The 6847-nt window shown below is 39.2% G+C and overlaps 2 pseudogenes; both read left to right on the top strand.

Annotated features, from left to right (window-relative positions):
• Window positions 1-3635: 3635 nt before the first annotated feature.
• On the top strand, window positions 3636-5090 carry LOC147938496 (uncharacterized; annotated as a pseudogene).
• Window positions 5091-5177: 87 nt separating this feature from the next.
• On the top strand, window positions 5178-6449 carry LOC147938495 (uncharacterized; annotated as a pseudogene).
• Window positions 6450-6847: the final 398 nt, after the last annotated feature.

Raw genomic sequence — 6847 nt, 5'->3', positions numbered from 1 at the left:
ATCAAAGATCTGCAAAGATTCTCTGAAAATCTATAGTCGTATTGGTGATAGCTAGAATCGAACTTGAGATTTGGCAACACCTTCCAAAGAGATCTCCAACGTTTAGACAAAACACTAGTGGCTATAGCAATTTCTGTCGGAAGTAAAGACAATATGTGCAGAAGCAAACATTCAGGCAACTCACTGATCCTGTCCTCGCCATCGATTTTGCTGTCAACGTAGATCAAAATAACAACAACAACAACAAAAAAAATATATATATATTTTAGGGTTGACCCAGAAATTAAGGTTGGAGCTTACAATTAAGAAACCTCAAAGAACATAAACGAAACAAAGAGAGATATACCAATGTTGTTGTTGTTCCATTTTCGACAACAATTTGCTTCAGATTTTCGAACGCTCCAAACGAAAATGTAATACACGCTCCAGAGATTTACTTTCGTTGGCTCAAAGCTTGTGTCTGCACACCTACCTTCTCGGTTGGCTTCAATGGACACGTCCATGGTTACTTCAAGGGTTCGAGGGGTTTGCGCCAAGGGGACCCCCTCTCTCCATACCTCTTCGTTCTGGCTATGAACTGTCTCTCTGCTTGCCTTGACCAAGCGGCTGAAGAAGGGAAAATAAACTATCACCACCGCTGCTCAGAAATAAAGCTAACTCATTTATGCTTTGCTGATGACTTACTGATCTTCATTGATGGTTCTGCGTCATCGTTGCAGAATGTCCTCCAAGTGCTTAAAGAGTTTGAAGCGGTTTCAGGGTTAGCGATCAGCCTTCCAAAAACTAGGTTCTTTACCTCCGGATTATCTCAGCCCTGAAATTGACAACTTAGCAGCCACCACGGGAATTAGTCATGGACAATTGCCAATTAGATATCTAGGACTCCCACTGTGCACAAAGAAACTTACCTTGCTTGATTGTGCGCCTCTAATTCAGAAGGTAAAGGGTCGCCTTACTGCTTGGTCAACGAAGTCTCTTTCATTCGTAGGAAGGCTTCAAATGCTGAATTCTGTCATCGCTGGAATCTCAAACTTCTGGTCTTCAGGGTTTGTCCTGCCAAAGAAATGTATAAAACAGTTAAACTCTCTTTCAAGTGCTTTTCTATGGAAAGGAACGACGGAGGGGCATCACTCAGCTCGTGTAGCATGGGATACAGTCACCAGGGCAAAGAAGGAGGGAGGCTTGGGACTTAGGGACTTGTTTACTTGGAACAAAGCTTGTATGGTAAAACTCATTTGGCTCCTTTTCTTCAGGTCTGGCTCAGTTTGGGTGTCATGGTTTCGAAGAGTAGTGCTGTCGAATGATCTGAGTTTGTTTTGGACTCGCAAGCCTTGCAGTTGGTTCTCCTGGTTAACAAATAAGCTGCTTAAGATTAGAGATGTAGCCTATTTGTGGGTCAAGTTCAAACTAGGCAATGGAAAATCATGTAAATTCTGGACTGATAATTGGTGCAGGTTAGGGAAAATGCTGTCATACCTCCAAGGAGACGGGCTGTATCAGATTGGTATTCGTCGAAGCACTTGTCTTGCTGACCTTTGGAGGCGAGGATCTTGGCATCTTCCCCCTGCAAGGTCGGAATCTCAGGTCAATGTCCATATTGAACTTTCAACAATCACATTAACTGAGGAAGGTGACTCTTACCAATGGTGGATTGATGATTGTTGCAAGTCTCGTCACAACACTGGTACCATCTACTCTGCTCTTAGGGGTGTCTCTCCTACTGTTCCCTGGCATAGCATCGTCTGGTTTTCAGGTGGGATCCCGAAGCATAATTTTCTTACTTGGCTGTTTATTTTGGATCGTTGTCTGACAAGAGACTGTCTTCTGAGCTGGGGACTTCAAGTAGACTCTCACTGTCTACTCTGTGCGTCTATGCCTGAGTCGCGAGATCACATCCTCTTTCAGTGTTAGTTTACTTGGGCGATCTGGTCGGAGGTTGCTCGCCGATGCAGCTTTGTACCTTTCTCCTCCTGGACTCAGACGATTGACTCTCTCACAAGCTATAGAGGAACACGAGTGGCCAAGAAGCTTCTACTCATCGCTTGGCAGGCAGTCATCTACACGATCTGGACATAATGGAATCACCGACTACACCGAAGCTCTTTCAAATCTACAGATCTTCTTCTTCGCCAAATCGACACCACCATCCGCAATAGAGCGTTGAGCTTTCGAGCTAGTAATCAGGATCTCTCTCTATCTCTACTCCATCTTTGGTTCTCTACTGATACGTCTGCGGTAACTAGTGCATAAGGAACCCTAATCTCCCCTGCGATCTCTACAAAGTTCCACTCTCTCTCCATGCGTTTCGTATGTCATTATTGAGTACTGGCAGGCGGTTTAAATTCTTCAACCATATCACTGGTTTGCTTCTAACCATTGGTTCGTTTCTAATTATTGGTTACATTGGTTCAGTTATGTTTCCTGATGTATGAGGTTTTAACTTTGGGTTTTAGATGTATTGGGCTTCCTACTGGGCCTTGTAAAACTTTTATTTTTCATTTTCCAGTTTAATTGAAAGCCTTTTAACAAAAAAAAACAGTTTTTTTTGTCTGAAAATATGGTTATTTCGATTATTTTGGAATAATTTCGGTTATGTAAGTGGTTTGGTTAGTTCGGTTCAAAACATTTGAGGATAAAAAAAACCAATAGAGATATCATTGCTAAAACAAAGAAAAAATGAATTTGCTAAGAGATATATTCGTGAGGAAACTCGTTCTCTTACCGCTTGTGCTCTCTATTCCTCTTGTTCTGTACCTTTTATTTTCTGTACTTTTCTTACTCCTTTATCTTCTGTATCTCTTCCTCATAATGTAACCAAGATTTAGCATCCCATCGATAATTCAAAACTGAAATTTTAGAAACCAAGAAACCGGCTAAAAGCTTAGACATATGGTAACAGTGACGATCCGGCATCAAAAATTATTCAATCAGTAAGAGAGGATTAACAATCGTAATGCAATAGCAGTCACTCACTCGAGCTAGCAGAAGATTTGGAGAAGAATGAGAAAATAGTGTGAGAAAAATTGACACCGATCGTTTTCCTCTGAAAGCTTCGTAACTCGGCCCTTTTAAAATTTAGGCTCAATCACACTATAGAGTCAAATTGCACTAGAACTATGCGGTATATAACATTGTTAATTGGTCATAATTTTCAATAACTACATTCCGTAAAAAGTTTTCGAAGCATTTTGTTCCATAGTTCAACAATTTTGTAGTCCAAAAGTTATATGGTCTATGCCGTGTTATATGCTGATAGCTCATCATCAAGATTGGTGGATCAATCCTTTCTTGTTTTCCCAAATGGCAATTCTCTAAAAAAGAACAAGTTTCTGGTGCAACTAAAATACATAACTAAGAAAAACTCAATCGGGCACTGAAGTTGTAAAAGTTACCTACATAACATATTGGGTTGCCACTATATAACAACCTGTACTTGTTCCATTCTCAACATTTGGACCTACACTTTTCTTCTCTTTATAAAACATCCCAAACTTAATTTGTTCTGCATAAAACAACACATACTTTTTAAAATATCTAAAACAGAACCTCTGTAATTGAGACAGAGAATTACGATGACTAAACCTGATTAAACCATTTAATCGCGATTACTTGCGTTTGTCTCAAAACACGACCTATATGACTCAATGATATACGACGTAGACATCATTTGGCTGTACGTCTTAGGTTTAGAGTGATTTTGGTTTATACAAGAATTACAAAGAGACGAGATGCCGATTAGTCCTTTGGTATATGAGAGTGATCCAGATGATCCAGATTTTAATCCGAAAAGCAACGCAAGTGATGAAGATTCAGATGGTTTCGAGGAAGTGTCAGATGAAGAGAGTGTGGCTGATGGAAATAATAGTGGAGATGATGGAGACGAGGAGGATAATGTCGTCGAGAACGAGGATGATGGAGATAAGAGCAGAGATGATGGAGAAGACAAAAACAATGGTAGTGATGCGACTGGTGATGACAATGAAGATGTTGAAGTCGGGAATGAGGTAAGCCGAAGCAAGGCAAAACGAAAGAGAGACGAATCTGAAGATGAAGAAGACAAAAGGGAGAGTAAGGCGAGAAAGAAAAAAGATGAACAAGACGACATAGTTGAAAGGTTTGAGTTTGAGATTGAGGAATCTGTAGCCAACTGGTTTGATGATTTTAGGATTAATCAAAATATTGTCCCAGAGAGTTCAGATGAAGAGGAAGATCCAATGGTTTTTAGAGATAGGAAAATTAGGATGGGAACAAATGAGAAGTTAGCTATTGGAAGAACATTCTTAACTGGGTTTGAGTTTAAAGAGGTTGTGTTACATCATGCTTTGAAGTCGAGGGAAAACATTAGGCAAAACAGATATGGGAAAGACAAAATGAGCTTTGTATGTGGTCAAGATAAGAACTGTGAATGGAAAGTATATGCTGCATTCGACAAGACTCGACAATTGTGGGTTGTGAGGACTAATTGTGGATATCATAGATGTAAATCTAATGGGAAATGCAAGCTATTGAAGAGTCCTGTCACTGGAAGGCTTTTTCTGGATAAAACTAAGATTGCAACCTAACTATATGCCTCTTAATATTCAAAGGCATATTAAGGAGCAGTGGAACATACTAAGTTCTATAGGACAAGTTCAGAGAGGAAGACTTCTAGCTCTGAAGTGGCTTCAACAGGAATATGCTCAACATTTTGCTCACCTTAGAGGTTATGCGATTGAGCTCATAGATTCAAATCCAGGGTCCACTGCGGTTGTTGATACCTACCCTATGTTGCTGGTGAAGATGTTTTTAATCGTTTTTATGTGTGTCTTGGAGCAATGAAACAAGGATTCTACTACTGTCGACCTATCATTGGGATTGATGGAACTTTTCTGAAACACGCCGTCAAAGGTTGCCTATTGACTGCTATTGCTCATGATGCAAACAATCAGATATATCCAATTGCATGGGCAACAGTTCAGACTGAAAATGCTGATAATTGGTTGTGGTTTCTTAAACTACTTAAGGCTGATTTGAATCTAAAGGATGGACAAGATTATGTCATCATCTCAGATCGTTCTAAAGTAAGTACTATTGTTAGTCTCAATGTTTAAACATATGTCTCGTTTCATTTTCTACTAGCTTGGGTTACATCTTTACTAGTTTGCTTATGTAATTATGTAGGGGATCATAACCTCTATTAAAAATGAGCTGCCAAATGCTGAGCACAGAATGTGTGTCAAGCACATTGTGGAAAACTTGAAGACTAGGCATGGTGATAAAGACTTGCTAAAAAAACTGGTGTGGCACCTAGCTTGGAGTTATAACCATTCTGAATTTGAAGCAAACCTCAACAAGATTAGAGCTTATGATATGTCTCTTTATGATAGTGTGATGAAGGAGAATCCAAAGAGTTGGTCTAGAGCTTATTATAGGATAGGAAGTAGTTGTGAGGATGTGGACAACAATGCAACAGAGTCCTTTAACTCTACAATTGTCAAGGCAAGGGCAAAGGCATTAGTTCCAATGTTGGAAACTATAAGAAGGCAGGCAATGGGAAGGATTACTAAGAGAAATATGAAAATTGGAAAATAGAAAAAGAAGCTCTCTGAATATGCGACAGAGATTTTGGAGGCTGAGAAAGAAGATGCTATGCGATGTGAAATCACAAAAGGAACACATGGGCGGTTTGATGTTTATTTAGATGGGAACTCACATTTTGTGAACTTGTCAACAGGTAAATGGGAGTGTTCATGTTGCAAGTGGCAAATCACAGGGATTCCATGTGAACATGCTTATGCAGCAATCTTAGATGCTAACAAGGATGTTGATGATTTTGTGTCCCCATACTTTACTACTCATGTATGGAAGGAAGTGTATGATAGAGGTCCTGATCCGGTTAGAGGTCCACGTTTTTGGATGACCAACAAATATGTCTTGATAACCAAACCTCCAGATCCAAATCTACCTGGGAAAAAGAAGGGTCAGAAGAAGAACTATGATCAGATCAAAGGGAAAAATGAATCACCAAAGAAAAAGAAGAAGGAACCAAAGAAGAAGAAGCCAAAAAAAATTATGGGAAAGGACAAAAATGAGCCAGACAAACTCGGAAGGCAAGGGAGAATCATGCATTGTCGTAAGTGTAGTGTAGCAGGTCACAATTCAGCTGGATGTCCTACATTTCCAAAGGAAAAGAAGGAAAAAAAAGAAAAGCAGAGTAAGAGTAGTAAGAAGAGTACAATTATTGATGGAGCTGGTCCATCTACATTTCTAGGTGCAGAGACACTCACTTTTTCACAAGGACCACACACACTCACACAAGAAAGCCATATCTAGGAGTTGTATTGGTGTTTCATGTTTTTGGAATTAGTTGCAGGTTTTTGGAAGTAGTTGCAGGTTTTTAAAAATAGTTGCAGGTTTTTTTTATATCCCTTTTGTAATGTGAACACGTGATGTTCAATCATGTTTTTGTATCTCGCTTTTTGTTAATTATACTTTTGGTCTTTTGAGATTGGGATTATTAATAACTGAATCACAAGCTAATTTGGTGTATATTGATAATTTGATACGATTCTAGTATGAAGTACGTTAGAATTCAATTATACAATGGAGTAGTGAAGTAAAAAACAAATAAAGAACAACTAGAGTTGTGACGTAATATTTTGACAGGTTTGGAGTGGTGAAGATTCACCCACTTGTTTCATTTTTTTGGTTTTAGGAATTGTGTTGCAGTTTTTTTGTTTGTTGTGGTTTGTTGCAGATTCATCAACGTACAGCCAAACGATGTCGTCTCTCTTTTCTCACTAAACTACGTCGTATATCATTGAGTCATATAGGTCGTGTTTTGAGACAAACGCAAATGAGTAATCGC

Source organism: Camelina sativa, chromosome 9 (genome assembly GCF_030686135.1).
Source record: "Camelina sativa cultivar CO46 ecotype springtype chromosome 9, ASM3068613v1".
In the NCBI taxonomy this organism is placed as follows: domain Eukaryota; kingdom Viridiplantae; phylum Streptophyta; class Magnoliopsida; order Brassicales; family Brassicaceae; genus Camelina; species Camelina sativa.
This window is presented reverse-complemented; position numbering and strand designations above follow the sequence as displayed.